At 36.2% G+C, this 17385-nt stretch overlaps 1 long non-coding RNA gene across 6 annotated transcripts; it reads left to right on the top strand.

Moving 5' to 3' along the window:
* The first annotated feature begins 4391 nt into the window (after positions 1-4391).
* LOC145820547 (uncharacterized) lies at positions 4392-7857 on the top strand. 6 transcript variants are annotated; one of them, XR_014362321.1, is made up of 3 exons: positions 4392-4640; positions 4890-6835; positions 7282-7857. It is a non-coding gene; the product is annotated as an uncharacterized LOC145820547 (long non-coding RNA). The 6 variants fall into 6 exon arrangements; XR_014362323.1 differs by lacking the exon at positions 4392-4640 and adding an exon at positions 4658-4800; XR_014362325.1 differs by lacking the exon at positions 4392-4640 and having other exon boundaries at positions 4809-6562; positions 6671-6835.
* Positions 7858-17385: the final 9528 nt, after the last annotated feature.

The following is a 17385-nucleotide window of genomic DNA, read 5'->3' on the forward strand; positions in this document are numbered from 1 at the left end:
AGTAGGGTGAAGAAATCACTAGAGCTTGGTGTTTTTTTAGAGAGAAGGTAAGTTTTAGAGAGAGAGTGTGTCTAGATCTCGGATTTTTGAAATGTTCAGAGAGAGAGAGAGAGAGAGATGAAAAAGTGATATAAAAAGTGACTTTTACGGATTGATATACGCGCAGACTGCTCGAGTATAAAAAGTGACGCTCGAGTGTACAGACACAAAAGATGTGACCGCTCGAGCGCAAAAAGTTGTCGCTCGAGCGTGAAATACAAACTCCCAGTAGTTTGATAAACAGAAGACCAACGCTCGAGCGCAATAAGGGTCACTCGAGCCAAGACTGCTCGAGTGTAAAAAACTTCGCTAGAGCATAGAACACCACTTCCTAATAGTTTTGCAGGCCTGCAAAAGTACTGAGAGTTCACAAAGACCGCTTGAGCGCAAGTAGTGACGCTCAAGCGTAGGAACAAAAATCTAGGCAACAACAACTCGAAAAATAAGCGACCAACCTGTTCCAAACACGACCAACATATCTCAAAATCCAAACTCAAAGAGAGATGAGGGAAAACCTAATATGAACAACTGCATGAGACAATGAAACCCGGATTTAAAATATCAAATGGGTGGGGTTTAAATAAAAAATGCTATAATTTTTTTCATAGATCCTTTTGAGCATGAATTTAACATTCAATGGTGCCAATAAATTTGATAAGTTTGTTTTTGTATATTTTGAAAACATTTGTGTTAATAGAAACAAAAATATGTTTCTTATTTATCATAAACGGCACCTAAGTGGTTAGGTGCTCGTACATTATTTGAATACATTAATAAGGATATATGCGGTTTGGTTTGGTCGGAATTAATGTTATCAAAAAATATTAATAGTTTAGTGATTTATATTTTGGAATGCATGTTTCTTTTCAAAATGATACATTTAATGATTCAAAAATAGATTTAAAAAATATTTTTAATATAAAACCTTAAAAGTTGCTTTAGAATGAAAACAAATCAAATGTAACAAGTTAGAAGTTCTTGGTATAACAAAACGTAAAAAAAAAAAAAATGAGTCATAAAGTTTATAAAAATATGTTGTAAAACGATTAATTTAAAAAAAGGAAAGTAACATTTCATTAGATGTGTAGCTGTTAACAAAAAATTATTCTAAAAATACTTAAATTTTAATAATGTGATCTAAAGAAATCCATTCCTATCATACTGCAGGTTAGAAAATATGTTGTACCACATTTTTTATCTCGTTGTCAAACGATTCACGTTCCAAATATAGGTCAAAGTTTAGACAAAATTAGGTTGAGTGTGCCTAATCATTGTCGCCATTTGATTTAGACTTTTGTGGTTTTACGTTTATCTCTTGCATTTATATTTTATTGTTCGTTGTGATACATTGTGCCATTTTGGTTTAGATTTTTAGTGCTTATAAGATGATTTATTTAAGCTTAAAAAAAAATATAGGTATGTAATCCTTACTTTAGTGGGTAATGGAACAAAATTTTAAACTTGGTGTGTCGAATTGACTGAGTACAACAAATTGTCAAAAATGTCCTCACACTAATGCAATTAATAGATGCAAACATTGGGGATTAAATTAAAACATTTTTTTATATATTAGGTACTAAATTAACATAACTTAAACATTTGGAAATCAAAATGACACAAAATTTAAATTATAGAAACAAATTATTAATATAATTTGTAATATAACAATTACCATTACACATGCAACCTATATCGTTGCTCTCTCGAGTTATGATTCATGAGCATTTGTAACACATTAAACAACATTTTGTAAGCCAATTCAGTAATTGAGTTATGCAATACCCTTACAAAGATAATACCCCATAAGATTAAAAGAGACCACCCAAAAATTGGAACGAGAATTAGTAACAATAAAATTGAGGCAAGATCTCCGAAGAAGAGACCCGTATGTCGAAGAACTTTTGCGATAGCTTGTGAATTGAGTTATCTCAACTGCTAATGCTACGACATAGAGAAGCACAACGACGATGAAGGCTACAGTAATTATGAAGTGAGCATCATCGAATGGAGAACAATTCTTGCTTTGGTACTTCACTTGGAGAAGACTATTCAGAGTGGAGACGAGAAGGATAAAAATGATATGGAATGCCTTGCAAGAAATAAGATTTTGCTCTCTTGCGCTATTATCACAAAAAGAAAAAGAAAGAGAAAGAGAAAGTGTCAATTTATTGTAAAAATCAACTTTGATGTCAAATATGATTGAGGGGGAAAATGTACATCAAAGAAAATGGATTTCAGTAAAAAAAATGTATTTATAAAAAAGTAAAAATAAAGACACAAATAGGGGCTAGAGGGTTGTTGTCCCTGCTAAGGTTTTAAACATTTCATTAAAACACATGATGTATTTATTAAATTTTTAAGATAATAATACTCGTTATTAATTGTTTTAAGATAATAATACAACTCTTATCATTTCATTTGCACTTTGCCTTGCTTATCTGAGTGGCAAAATGCAAACATAATAACCAGATAATGACATTAATGTTTTAAACATTTAATAAGTGTTTCATATATTTTGTACATAATTTGATTTTCTACAAATTCCTAATAAAATCCTAACAAAAAGGATAAACTATAATAATATAATATTTTCAAAGATTAACTGTTGAGTTTTGAAATTCAAGAGGTCATAATCATTCCAAATCGACACCAGCGGCCTCGATTCCTCTACGTGGACGAACGGAGTTGTTCTACTGCCTGCCTCCCGTCATGTTGTCTCGTGCGTTCTTGTTCCTCGAGCCCTGCTCCTCGAGCCCTACGCCTTGCCGGAACATTTAACCCTTCGCCTCCCGGTCGACGTTGTTACTCGGTCGGACACCCTCGGTCGGTCGGTCGTAGTGACGGTTGGCCACCTTGCCGGTCAGATGCCCTACGTCAGCCCCTTTACCGGTCGGATGCTTTTGCTCGATAGTCTTGCATAGTCGGTTGGCTCCTTCACCTACAACTTGGGGGCTTGCTTCCACCTTTACTATTCTCTTCGCTGGATTAAAGTTGCGCTCAAGAATGGGGAACTATTGATAGGCATGGCCCATAAGGGGCTGTCTTGGGTTACCAAGCAGTCACTCGCCTGAAGCCCAGCAAGACAGGCCCAACACTAAGCCCAGTAAAGAACTCACAATGGTCAAGCCCAGGTATCAACTAGACATATGTTAGGTAGGAAGTTGGCTACGTGGTAGATAAAGATTTTGGAGAGTTATTGAGCCCATGTGCCAAACATTAAATGAGACTGTCAAAGTGTTAAATGTAACAAGACCTCTCGCTTTGAGACGTGGGAAAACCACCATGGTCGACGGCAAGCAAATGGTAGGCTTTCGGCCAATAAGACAGCATGAATGGATAAGGAAATGATTAATGAGCAATATAAGGAAGCCTTTGAAAAACGTTTTTGGTAGGAAAAAAGCTCTCTTCTCTCTTTTTCTCTCTAAACTATTATTTGATACCACCTAACTTGATCGTTAGAGGGTTCATGGAAAAAAACCAACCCACTTCAGAACCTTCCTAATGGACTTGTTGCAACCATAATTATAATTATCTTTCCTTATAGTACATTATCTAAGCATAATTATAATTATCTTTTCTTATAAATCACTAATTTTGAGGACTGATTAGGAAACAAAACAGAGGTGTCAATTTCCACTGGAGAATGGCAAAAAGAAAAAAGAAAAGAAAAGAAAAGCGCTAGGACTCAAAAGTCAAGATTATTAAAGTTGATTCTAGATCCTCAGATTTCTTTTGATAACATGGTTAAAAGTTTTTTAATTTTTTTTTTTTGAGTTATATTCACTCAGTTTGATTTTTATTTTCAGAATTTATTTTTTAAAAATTTTTACATTTTTGTTTTTCGTATTTTTTTATTTTTATTGAATTTTTTTAATATTTTAAATAATTTTTTTTGTAATTTTTAGACACACCTAACATAAATACACTTAAAAAGTATAATATTTATAAAAAAAAAAATCTTTAAAAAATTTACTAAATACCAAAAATATAAAAAAATATAAAAATTTAATACATTTTTTATATTTTTGTATATTTATTAATTTTTAAAAATATTTATTATTTAGATACATCTAAGTAATGTATATCTAAGTAAGGTACATCTACAAAAATAAAAAAAAAATTACTTAAAATTTTAAAAATATTCATTAAAAATAAAAAAAAAAACGAAAAATAAAAAAATCAATTTTTGAAAAATTAAATTCAAAAAATTAAAATCAAGCACATCGGTTATTTTTTATTTTATATATATATATATATATATATTTTAAAAGGTCAAAAAAATCAAAAAATAATTATTAATTTACTTCCCAATTTTTTTTTTTTTTTTTTTTTTTCAATTTTTGGCAGTGCTCAAGATCAGTTAACACTTTGGTGTGTTCCATGCATTTGATGTTTGACGCTGCTTTGATGATTGCTTAGTTGAGGCTTGTATTTCCACAGTCAATCGCATTTGTGGTGTACCAAGATTTCCACACAACCATAGATCGACACAATCACACTCGATTGAGCTATCCTCTGATTCTACATCCCTTAATCGTCTCTTGTTTTCATCTGAGAGCCCTTGCCATGATCCTACAAAAACTTCAGACAAAAGAGATTTGGTGAGTCCTCAGATGCATGTAGACCAACAAGGGAGTACAGTAGGCATCTCATCGGTAGATAGTTGAGCATCCAACTAATTATCAAACTACTTCAAAGATACCTGGTTGATTTGCACGCTAATCTGCTATTGGCTAGTTTGCCCTTCTTCAATGATAACTTGTTATCCCCCCCTCTCTCTCTCTCTCCCCCCTTAATCATCTTATGACAGCTCAGTAGCAGCGTTTTCACTGTGGTATTTTGTCGAACAGGTGGAAGGCGACTCAGGACCAGCAAACAAAGCTCTCACAGCTGCGAAGACGCTACCGGAGCTCTCTCACCTTGGCAAACCAGTGACTTGATTTTTGAAAGAATCGAATCGATGCTGGAAAAGGTCCTTGGAACCGCACTCGGAGACTCACTGGTCCTTCGCCGTGAATGGGTGGAAGGTTCAATCATGAATCAATGGGGAGGTGGGTTTTGAATGATTACCTCTTCACAAAGTTGAGATGCGAAAGCTCGCCCAAAGCCCAATTCCTGTATTACATACTTGTAATACACTATATAGACTATTAAAACGACAGCATTTTAGGAATATGAAAAAGAAAAAAGGATCATGTTTTATTTTACTTTATCATAACACCCTATTATTTTTGGCAATGCAGTTTCTTCGGCCACCGACAGCAGGAAATAAATTTATTTTGGAATGCTCATTCAGGCTATAAAAGATTTAAACTCATACGCATAAGTTGATTCAGGATACCTTATGTATCCAAAAAAAATACATATATCTTTATTCCTAAATTTTTGTGTTATCTTAAAATATTTATGATCATTTAATTATATAAAAATTTTAATTAATTAATTTTCTCGGTCATTTATTTATTTTTGTAGAACTTCGGAAGCCTTTTGATGGATTTTTTTTCTACTTTTTTGGGTAAGACTAAATGCTATATCTTAGATGGTTTTTTAAAAAAAAAAAAAAAAATCTTATTTATATTTTAGCCTCGGGCTCTATTTTTTATTGTAATTTTTCTGTTTGATGCATGTGCTCCAGTTTTTATCATCTTTGTTTGTTAACCATGATGACTGTTCAACCCAGGAATGTGTTTGATCCTCGCCAAATGTGTATTCAAGTAAGGGGAAGAAAATGGTTTCTTTACTTATCGAGATTTGTGTTTTATTGCTGCTCTCTTATTTATTTATTTATTTTTTCTATCTACTCTTGATGATCATCTATTGAATCTTGTAGCATCGATCCAATCTACATTGATGATCCACTTTTTCCAACTAATAATGTGGCCCGGAATTGCTCCCGAATACACCAATGTATCAAGGTCATCAGCCATACTCTCCATAGAAATATTGCCATTTCGTAGATTTCATTTTTCCCACTATGTCTTTCCTACAAGTATTATTATTATTATTATTACACATGTTGTGCCCCTTTTGGTGACTTCAATAGAATCATTTACCTTTTCAAAAAAATATCAGCTTCACTGTGGACAAAATCCGAAGGTTTCGAAGACAAAAGTTTAGCATATTTCCGAGTTTCATATCTTAATTCTTTTGCATGTTTCCTTTTGTGGTTTTATAAATCTGCTAATCCATTCGCTGATTAGTAAACTCAAATGAATGAAGCGTTGTGTAAATTTTGTTGATTTCATGAATTTGTCATTGTAAAAAATCCCCTAATTCACAAGGACGTGTGACCTCTGATTTTTAACCATATCTGCCTAACCTAATCTAAGTTTCTGCAAGGTGTGTGGTACTCCAGTTATGAACATTCAACTACCGCTAAGAGGTAATTACTGTTTGATTTGTCGGCAGAATTGGAAACAAATTATTTTAGTAACTTTTTTATTTTTTACGAAAAGATGTGCAGAAAAATAGAGACAGTGACGTGACAACTTATAGTGCCTTTTTGGCTTTTTGACGAAAACATGTAATCCCTAAACAAGGCCTAATCTGTGGTTATATGAACAAATATTCCTAATAGGTATGATTTTACTGATGCTATGTTTCTTACATTCAATCGCATTGTTTGGTGCAGGCATTTGCAGATGCTTACTCCACTCTAGAGAATGAGCTTACATGTCTTCCCAATAATGGCGAATCAAGTGCAAGGCCTGTATATAATCTACTTCCAAAAATTATTCCAGGCATCGGTCTCTTATAAGGCTTCCAATTAGCTGAAGAATCTCTATATGTTCGGAAGGTACTTACAGAAGCTCATATGGATATATTCTTTTCATTTATTTTTCTGTTGTTTTGAGTGCTATAGAAATTATCCACTTATTGAAGTCTCAAAGATCTTTCTTTCCTAATTTGGAACTTAAAAAAAAAAATGGGTGGATTTTATACCTTTGGTCCAAATAATAAATTTGAAGGCTTTAAGTCTTGAATTTTTAAAGGAAAGGCTCTGTTTTAATTTAGGAGACTACCATTTTAAATATTAAGCATGCTTCATGATATATTTTTTTCATAAGGTAGAAGCTATCCATAAGTACAATAAGAAAAATAAGAAGAATTTTTTTCACCTTCGTAAATTTTCCTCATGAAAAGTAAAAAGAATTTTTTCGGTTCCCTTTTGTGGGTATTAGAAGTGGTGTGCACATAATATTTAGAGAGGGGTACATAATACGTTTGGTCGTCCTTTGGCAGGGACCGGACACAGTTCATCATTCTTGTCATTCCATCTCTGTCCCAGAATACAACTTTGAATAAATGAACAAGGACGATAGTTCTTGTCCTGGATGCACCACTAATGCAGGCTCTCACTCAGCACTAGCCTCCGGCTAAACAGACTTGAATCAAAGATAAATCGAAGCACCTTTCGAAAATGCAACATTTTCAGCAATAATCTATTTCTCAATTCAGCTTCTTTTTTGGAAAAAAGAACCAGTGAAAGTAGTGGAAGAGTAGAACCGTCCGTAATAACTCCTAGTGAATGGATTGGATCCGTTGTTGAAGATCAAGGATCAAAAGTTCTAGAGGAGACTTTTCTGTCTAATTTGGTTTTGAGATGCTTCAATTTGTTGAAGAATTTTAGTCTGTGCAAGGGCATTAGCTGACTGCTGGTTACTATGCATCGGCCTCACTTCTAGGCTTTGCCAATCCTCTGTTCACATTGAGACAGCATGATTGTGTTGACTCGTTTCTCTTTTGATAGAATTGTTACTCGTTTAAGCCAGGGACAAGAACTAAATCATTAAAAAACAAATAGTCAACCTTTCCAAAGCTGGTGAAATAATAGTTTGAGAGAGTGAGAGAGGATAGAGAGAGAGAGAGAGAGACACTGAATTGTTTGTCTGTAATTGTGTGTGTTTATTACAAAGAGAATGCACTCTCTTTATAGAGAGAATATGATGCATTGGATGCCCACCGAAAGCATAAAGAATAAAGTACTAAAGTTATTAACAATTAAAGCTATTAACAATTATACACTAGGGATGGCAATGGATAACCTACCCTATGGGTATCCATGGAGACCCAACCCAAATACATGGGTTTTCCCCTATTTTTCTTATCCATTGGGTAGGGTAGGTGATATTCTTTAAATATCCACAGGGGATGGGTTGGGGATGGGTACCCACTAATTTCCCCATATGTTTTTTTTTTTTTTTTTTTTTTTTTTTTTTTTTTTTTTTTTTTTTTTAAGATTCACAACTAAAACTAAATATACATTTAATCTTTTTTCTTTTATTTATTTATTTATTTTTTCAGGTTCACAACCAATTTTTTTTTTTTTTTTTTTTTTTAAGATCCACAACCAAAGCTAAATATACCTCCAATCTTTTTTTATTTTATTTTTAAGGTTCACAACCATCTTTTTTTTTAATTTTTAAGATTCACAACAAAACCTAAATATACATTTAATTTTTTTCCTTTTTTTAATTTTTTTTAAGGTTCACAACCAATTTTTTTTTTTTTTAAGATTCACAACCAAAGCTAAATATATATTTAATTTTTTTTTTCTTTTTTTTAAATTTTTTTTTTTAAGGTTTACAACCTTTTTTTTTTTTTTTTTTAAGATTCACAACCAAAGCTATACATTCAATCTTATTTTATTTTATTTGGCTCAACAATAAAATCAAATACACATTAATTAACATTGTCACATTATTCTTGTCAAATTTTATGCATATCTAGAATTTTTTAAATTTATTTAAAAAAAATTAAGGACATTGTCTAGTGTAGGTTTCGGTTTGCTTTTCTATGTTATTTTATTTTGTTGTGTATTGTAATTTTCAGAATGGTTTGCTTGTTCTGAAATTTTAATTAACGAGTATGAATCTATTTGTTTTATGTTATCACACAATTTATACAACATATATATATATATATATGAATGTATTTGAAAATAAGAAAATTGTAGAGAATCAAAACAAGCATGAGTTGTGATTGGTTAGAAATGATGGGTACATGATTTATTTGCTAGAAAAACAGAAAGGGGATACAAAGTCATACTAAATAATTTTTTTTAAATTAAAAGAATTTTTCTTAGTTATGAACAGATTTAACTGAAATCAGCTTATTTCCCAATGTTATGCTTCATTTATTTAGATAGAAAATATTTTTTAATGAAAAATATTTTTTATAAAAAAAATTCAAAATATATTTTTTTATATTTGGTGGTGGTGGTGATGGAACGAAGGTGAAAGTAGAAATTATTACATAGTGGTGGGGTGATGGCGGCAGTGATGATGGTAGTGGCTATGGTGATGGTAGTGTGACAGTGAAAGTGAGAATAGTGGTGATGGTGTTGTGAAATTAGTAAAAATTTAATTGAAAAAATATTTTTTGTTTTTTAAAAGTAACAAACAACAAAATTCGTAGGGGACTAAAGGAAGAAGATGGAGGGTGGATTGGGTGTGGTAATGCATAGATATCTTAAAATGAGTGGTTCAGATTTGTTAAGATATAATTAGATTTTGGATAAATTAAAATGAATTGTTCAAATTTGCTAAGAGAAAGATGGTTTAATGTCTAAATTGTCCGTGGCTAACAATTCCTTGTTTATGCCCTGATGCAATTTAATATGAGTCGTATAACACTTTCTTCAAACAAACTTTTTGATTTTCTCAAAATTATATATTTGATTATTATAAAACAAACTTTTTAATTAATTAATTAATGTGTATTTGATTTTGTTGTTGAACCAAATAAAATAAAATAAGATTGAATGTATATTTAGCTTTTGTTGTGAACCTTAAAAAAATAAAAAATAAAATAAAAAATAAGTTGTTAACATTAAATATATTAAAAAAGAAAGAAAAAAGATTGAAGGTATATTTAGCTAAAACCTTTATAAAAAAAAGACAAAAGAAAAACAAGAAGGTTGTTAACATTAAATATATTAAAAAAGAAAGAAAAAAGATTGAAGGTATATTTAACTTTTGTTGTGAACCTTAAATAAAAAAAAAATAAAAATTGTTAACATTAAATATATTACAAAAAAAAGAAAAAAGATTGAAGGTATATTTAACTTTTGTTGTGAACCTTAAAAAAAAAAAAAAAGTGGTTGTTAACATTAAATATAAAAAATAAAAATGGGGATTAAAGTGGGTTGGGGAAAATCTATACCCATTAAAAAATGGGGAGGGTGATACCCATGGGGAATGGGGGAATGGGGAATGGGAAAAATTTATTATAGGAGAATGGGGATGGGGAATTAATATCCACCCCATTGCCCCCCATTGCCATTCCTATTATACACTAACATCCCCCCGCAAACTCAAGGAGGGAAAGCATCAACCAAGTTGAGTTTGGAAACAAGATCATTGAAGCGGCTAGGAGGATGAGCCTTAGTGAAGATATCAGCGGGTTGATCGACGGAAGCAATAGGGAGAAGATGAACAGTACCACAGGTAACATGCTGGCGAATAAAATGACAATCAATCTCAATATGTTTGGTGCGATCATGAAAAACATCATTATGAGCAATCTGAATGGCACTCTGATTGTCACAATAGAGAGGGGTAGGACCAGAAGAAGAAACACCCATATCAGCAAGGAGCCAGCGAAGTCAGGGAAGTTCCTGAGTAGTATCAGCAAGAGCTCGGTATTCAGCTTTGGTGCTAGAGCGGGCAGTGAGGGATTGTTTTTTGCTACGCCAAGCAAGAAGAGAATCCCCTAAGAAGAAGCAGAAACCCGTGGTAGAGCGTCGATCCGTAGGATCCCCAGCCCAATCAGCATCGGAAAAGGCACGCAGTTCAAAAGAGAAGGAAGCAGAGAAGTGAAGGTCATGGAACAGAGTGCCTTTGAGGTAGCGAAGGATGTGGAGTAGAGTAGTATAGTGGGAAGTGCGAGGAGCCGACATGTACTGACTGACAATGTGAACAGCATAGGTAATGTCAGGACGAGTTACTGTGAGATAGACAACACTACCGACGAGCTGGCGATAAAAAGTAGCATCAGAGAGAAGAGTCCCATCGAGAGGAGTGAGACGAATCTGAGGATCAACTGGAGTAGAGGTAGTTTTGCAATCAGTAAGACCAGCACGAGCCAGAAGATCGGATGCATATTTGGCCTGGGACAAATAGGAACCAGTAGAATCATGAGAGACTTCAAGGCCTAAGAAGTAGTTAAGAGTACTAAGGTCCTTCATCTCAAATTGTCGGAGGAGAAACTGTTTGAGGTGGAGAATACTAGCTTCATCATTACTAGTGATAATCATATCATCCACATACAGAAGAAGAAGAGTGGTACCATGAGAAGTAGTCCGTATAAAAAGAGCAGAGTCATAGGTGCTAGAGGTGAACCCGAAGTCATGAATGGTAGAAGTGAACGTAGCAAACCAAGCACGAGGCGCTTGCTTGAAGCCATAGAGAGCACGCTGTAGTTTGCAAACCTGATGAGGTGGAAAAGTGGACCCAGGTGGAGGTTGCATGTAGACCTCCTCAAGAAGATGACCATTGAGGAAAGCATTTTTGACATCCATCTGAAAGAGCCCCCAGTGGCGAGCAGCAACAACAGCAAGTAAACTGCAAACAGAGGTAAGCCGAGCAACAGGAGAGAATGTCTCCTTATAATCAATACTATATTCCTGGTTGAAACCCTTGGCAACAAGACGAGCTTTGTAGCGTTCAATAAAGCCATCAAAATGTGTTTTGATTTTGTAAACCCATTTGCAGCCAATCGCAGTCTTGCCAGGAGGAAGATTGACAAGATCCCAAGTATGAGCTTTGTCCAAGGCCTGGAGTTCATCAGTCATAGCTTGCTACCAAAGAGGATTAGTACAAGCCTCACGATAGGAGGTAGGTTCATAAGTAGAGAAGGCAGCAGATCCAACAATATAATCACGAAGATGGATAGGAGGTTGAGTTACCCGGTGTGGTCGACCCGTAGGAGGATCGGTGGGAGGAAGAACCGGTAGAGAAGGAGGTGTGGCAATAAGAGGTAGACCTTCAGGGAGAGCAGGCTGGACGGGATCAGGAGTGAGCAAGGGCGTCTCGATGAAGGAGGAACCTGTATCAAAATCAGCAGAGAAAAGATCTATGGAAGGATTAGTAAACAGTACAGTAGTGGAAAGTGCGGGTAAGTGAAAGGAGGATAGCGAGGAAAACATTTGGTGCTCCCAGAAAACGACATGGCGGGAGATACGAAGACGTTTAGAGAGAGGATCCCAACAGCGAAAGCCTTTATGTTCAATTCCATACCCAAGAAAGCAACAAAGATGAGAACGAGGTTCAAGCTTGGTGTGTTCATGGGATTGAAGTAGAACAAAGCAGGCAGAGCCAAAAACCCGGAGATTGGCATAAGGAGGGGGAGTGCCATGCAGACGTTCAAAGGGAGTTTGATTATGGATGACAGGGGTAGGAGCACAGTTAATAGTGTAAACAGCAGTGAGGGCAGCTTCCCCCCAAAAGTTTTCAAGGCAGGAAGAAGAGAGAAGGAGAGCGCGAGTAGTGTCAAGAATATGCCTATGTTTCCGTTCAGCGCGGCCATTTTGCTGGGACGTGCCAGCACAAGAACAATGAGGCAGTGTACCATGATGCTGAAGAAAGGAAAGGAAATCTGAATCCCGATATTCCATAGCATTGTCAAAGCGAAAAATTTTGATGGCTTTGGAGAATTGGGTGTGGACCATTTGGGCAAATTTATAATAAATGTGTGTAAGTTCAGACCTATTTTTCATGAGAAAAAGCCAAGTAAACTGGGAAAAATCATCAATAAAAACAACAAAATAGCGGGATCCCCCCATAGTAGTAGTAGGGGAGGGGCCCCAAATATCCGAATGTATAAGATCAATAGGTGCAAGGGAAACAGAAGTACTTTTATTAAAAGATAAAGCAGGTTGTTTGGCAAGTTGACAGGGTATACAATCGAAATTATCGAGAATTACATGACCCAATTGTCCACTAGAAACCAAAGACTTTAAGCGATTAACAAAAATATGCCCTAAGCGACAATGCCAAAGATGAAAGGGAAATAATGAGGAAGTAAATGTAGGAGCAGCGATCTGAGGAGAGGCAGGAACATGAAGGTAAATGAGTTCATAGAGACGTCTACGCTTACGGCCGATCCCAATAGTCTGCCCCGTCTGAGGGTCCTGTACCAAACAATCAGTAGCAGAAAATGTGACAGTTAGACCAAGTTCACATAATTGACCAATGGAAATAAGGTTTAAGGTGAGAGCAGGGATATGATAAACTTGAGGTATAGATAAAGAAGAGGTGAAAACAGTACCAACATGACGGACATACATGAGGGAACCATCAACAGTATGAATTGAGGGAATATGAGGAGATGAGGAGAAGGAAGAAAAGATAGTAGAACTGGAGGTCATATGATTACAACAGGCAGAGTCAAAATACCAAGAAGAGTTACCTAGGATTACAGACAAAGCAGTAGGAGGAGGTGTACCAGAAGGGGAGAGAAGTTGTTTGAGCATGGCCTCTACATCCGTCGGAGAAAAGCGAGGGGTAGACGGAGCAGGTGACTCAGAGAACCCCGCAGAGGCAGCAGCATCAGTGTGATGAGACTGATTCCCGGAAGCAGCAGCAGTAGTGTGATGAGATTGATTCCCGGAAACAGCAGTAGCAGTGTGAAAAGACCGATTCCCGGAACGATGAAAGCTTCCCTGAGAAGAGCCACCGCGAGAGGAGTGACTATTGGAGGATGATCGGGATGGATTGCGAAAACAATCCTGTTGTAGATGACCAGGACCAAGTTTGTTGCAGTAGCGGCAGGATCTGACGGGGCAATTGACCAGGAGATGGTTTGAAGGAAGGCCCCGATTCTGACAATAGAGGCAAGTAGTGGTCCGCTGGGTAAATGATGGCCGGTACGGAGGAGTGGCAAGAATAGAGTCCACATGATGAGTTTGAAGTGTACCGAGACGAGTCTCCTCTGATAACAACTCAGAAATTGCTTGTTCAAGAGTGGGCAATGGATGGCGATGAAGCAGAGAGACACGTACGGGCTCAAAAGAGGAAGTAAGAGCCATGAGAAAGTGCACCAACCTTTGCTGGTTGTGATAGATAGTAAATAAAACAGCATCTTCGTGGTTATGCCAAGTTGGTTCTGAAAGAGCAAGCTGATCCCAAACAGAGTACATTTGAGAAAGGAAGTCATTAATGGACTGAGTGGATTCTTGGCGCATGCGGTGAAATTGGTTCTGAAGTTGATATTGATGGGCAAGACCAGTAGTCTGGTATCGTTCTTTCAAAAAATCCCAGATGTCTTTTGCAGGAGTAGTTACAGAGTCAAGCTGAAAGCGACCAAACTGAAGACTGATAGAGGTAACAGAGGTATTACGAAACCAGGTAATGATTTGGTAATTCTTACTGTCCCATTCCTCAAGTCGGTCTTCATATGTAGCAGTAGGAGCAGTAGTTTCATTAGTGTCACTGTCTTTTACCGGTTTAGTCACATCCCCGGTGACAATTCGCCAGAGCTTCTTTCCTTTGAGGGAGGAGGACATGGCTTGGGCCCACAGAACATAGTTTGAACCATTCAAAATAACGAAAATGGGATGGGAGGCATCATGACGATCCATAATACTAGTTGAGTAGGGTTAAAGCAATAGGAATAGACCTGTAGGAGAAAAATTAGGTAAAACAGAGTGTACCAGTGAGTCCGGAAGGTCGAAAATAGCAAGGAAAGGTATGCTGGACAGAGATGATGTCAGCAATGATGTCAGCGGCGCACGTTAGCAGAGTGCAGGGAGGAGCACGTTAGCAGGAAGGCGGCGGCGCACGGTAGCGGACAAGCGCAGGCGCGGCGCACGGTAGCTGTTTTGGCGCACGCGGGTGCACACTAGTGAAGCGGCGTACGAGAGGCGCACAATAGCAGGCGCGGCGTACGGGAGAGGCAGGGCTGACGTCAGCCGCGGACGTGTGGGCGCGTGTGGGCGCGTGGCGGAAGTGAGCAACAACAGATGGCGCGTGCAGGCGCGTGTAAGAGTGGTGGCGGAAGTGGTGACGCGCAGAGGACAAAGGCGGCACGTGTGGGCGCGTGGAAGGTTTTTTGAGGACGGGCTTGGTGCCGTTGGAATCGTGAAGAAATTCCGAGCGGTTTGATGTAGTGCCACTGTGTACAGGACTAAACACCAAAATCGAAAATTGCCAGAAATGTAACACTGGGCTCTGATACCATGAAATAATAGTTTGAGAGAGTGAGAGAGGACAGAGAGAGAGAAAGAGAGACACTGAATTGTTTGTCTGTAATTGTGTGTGTTTATTACAAAGAGAATGCACTCTCTTTATAGAGAGAATATGATGCATTGGATGCCCACTGAAAGCATAAAGAATAAAGTGCTAAAGTTATTAACAATTAAAGCTATTAACAATTATAAAGCTATTAACAATTATGCACTAATAGCTGGAATTTGTGACCTGTGAATGCCCAGAATACAACAAAAATGCATTGGAATTACCTAGATAGCTTCTCATAAATGGATTCAGAGTAACATCTGCTCACAATCCGAAACAAGGTAGACCAACTAGTCTGACATGCCAAATCCAACGTCGGGCAAGGAAACACCCACCATCATCTTTATATCACACAAAGCTTGCATTGCAAAGATATTTTTCATACCTTATAGTTGCATGCAATCGATATTCAACAAAGCTCAATTATACTGCCAAATTTCAACGCTTTCAAGAAACCACTCACAGAACAAAAATGCAAACGATGCTAGGATTACATCCTTACGTTGTTAAGCTGTTTCAAAGGGGCACCACTTGGGATAACAATTTCCCGATGCTTTCAGCACAGGCTGCAGATACCAGAGGATTCATCAGATCAGATGATTAACTGCAGCTTTATATCACACATATAGTTCTGTCCACAGACAATAACATATCATAGCATCGAAAGGAATTGAACTCATGCAACAAAGAATTGAATTGCAACATTAATGATGAGAAACGATGCAATATTTACTATTCTAAATTTGTGAAGTACTTGTGTTGTACACTTGAGTAAAGGTATGGGATACGTGTCCAACATGTGTAGTTGGACATTCACCAAGTAAGCATGTCCAACAATTTTATTTTTCCATAAAACCATGCATAAAACTCCCATATTATTCATTAAATGCTTTATGTGATCTTGTAAACACCATTTTATCCTCTAAAATAAATGAAGCAAAATTACAAAATATAAATATTTGTCATATCCCCTTGTCCTTGAACATGAGACACATATCTGCAAACTGTATATAATACTCATACTAGTGCCCACATAATATAGATGACAAGGAAGTTTATTTAAATTGTATAAGAGGAAATATAAGAACAATCAGATACAAAGGTAAAATAATGTGAGAAAAACAAATTGAAAATGAAAAATATAAATCAGCAATTTCTCCAGTCAGTGAGGTGTCAAAATGTCTAAGAACTTCTCATGGTTTACAATTCACTAATATTTTTAATTTCCAAGACAAGATTTAAGGAGAGTCCACTACCAACTAAAGCAATTTGTTAGGCAAAAGGGAAGATGAAAAACAATGGAGACTTCCATAATGTCCAAACAACGTGTGCAATGACTATCATTTTGCCCATACGGCCCCAAAAAGCAAATAGACTAGTATGGTGTAAAAGTGAGAGGGGTAGGATCCTTGGGAAAGGTCAAGAGGCCAATAGATTACTAGAATGTCTATAAAATATATATATATATATTAAAAAAAAAAAAAAAAAAAGATCATTAGAATGCTTGTAATTTCTTCCCTTGTTCACTAGAACTTGTAGTTGATTACTAGAACTTATAGTTGATTACTAGGGTCCCTTGTATGATTAAAAGAACACATGATTGATCACCAGCAGGCGAGGGAGAAAGGGAAAAAGGTGTGAAATATTGTAACCTCTTGGTAAACAAACCAGCTCTCATTTACATGCAAGCACAAAACATACATCAATTATCCTCTAAGAAAATGCATTGGCGTTCATAGTATATATATTCGCTTCAAATGTGGGATCCTTTTTCTTTTTTCTTTTTTTTCTTTTTTCTTTTGACAAGTTCAGATCTGGGATTCATTCCACACATGTTGATGCCATATCCAGCCTTAGTCAGTATAATGTCACTCTACATATGCTCAACACGGAGACAGATCATAACCCTCAACCCCCATCATGAAAAGGCTGGCCGTTCCATTCTCAGGAAGAAAATGCTTTGGTTTGCAGAGTGCATCATCTGATCACCTGATTGACGTATCAAGCTGAAAAATCCATGGGAGATCTCATTTTTGGTAGCAGCACTGTTTTGGCTAAATTTGTTGGAAATGAACATTTGGTTGTGTTTTGCTTTCACCTGTATTCTATT

The sequence above is a fragment of the Camellia sinensis genome, chromosome 2, assembly GCF_055761805.1.
Source record: "Camellia sinensis isolate YWXY chromosome 2, ASM5576180v1, whole genome shotgun sequence".
NCBI classification, from domain to species: domain Eukaryota; kingdom Viridiplantae; phylum Streptophyta; class Magnoliopsida; order Ericales; family Theaceae; genus Camellia; species Camellia sinensis.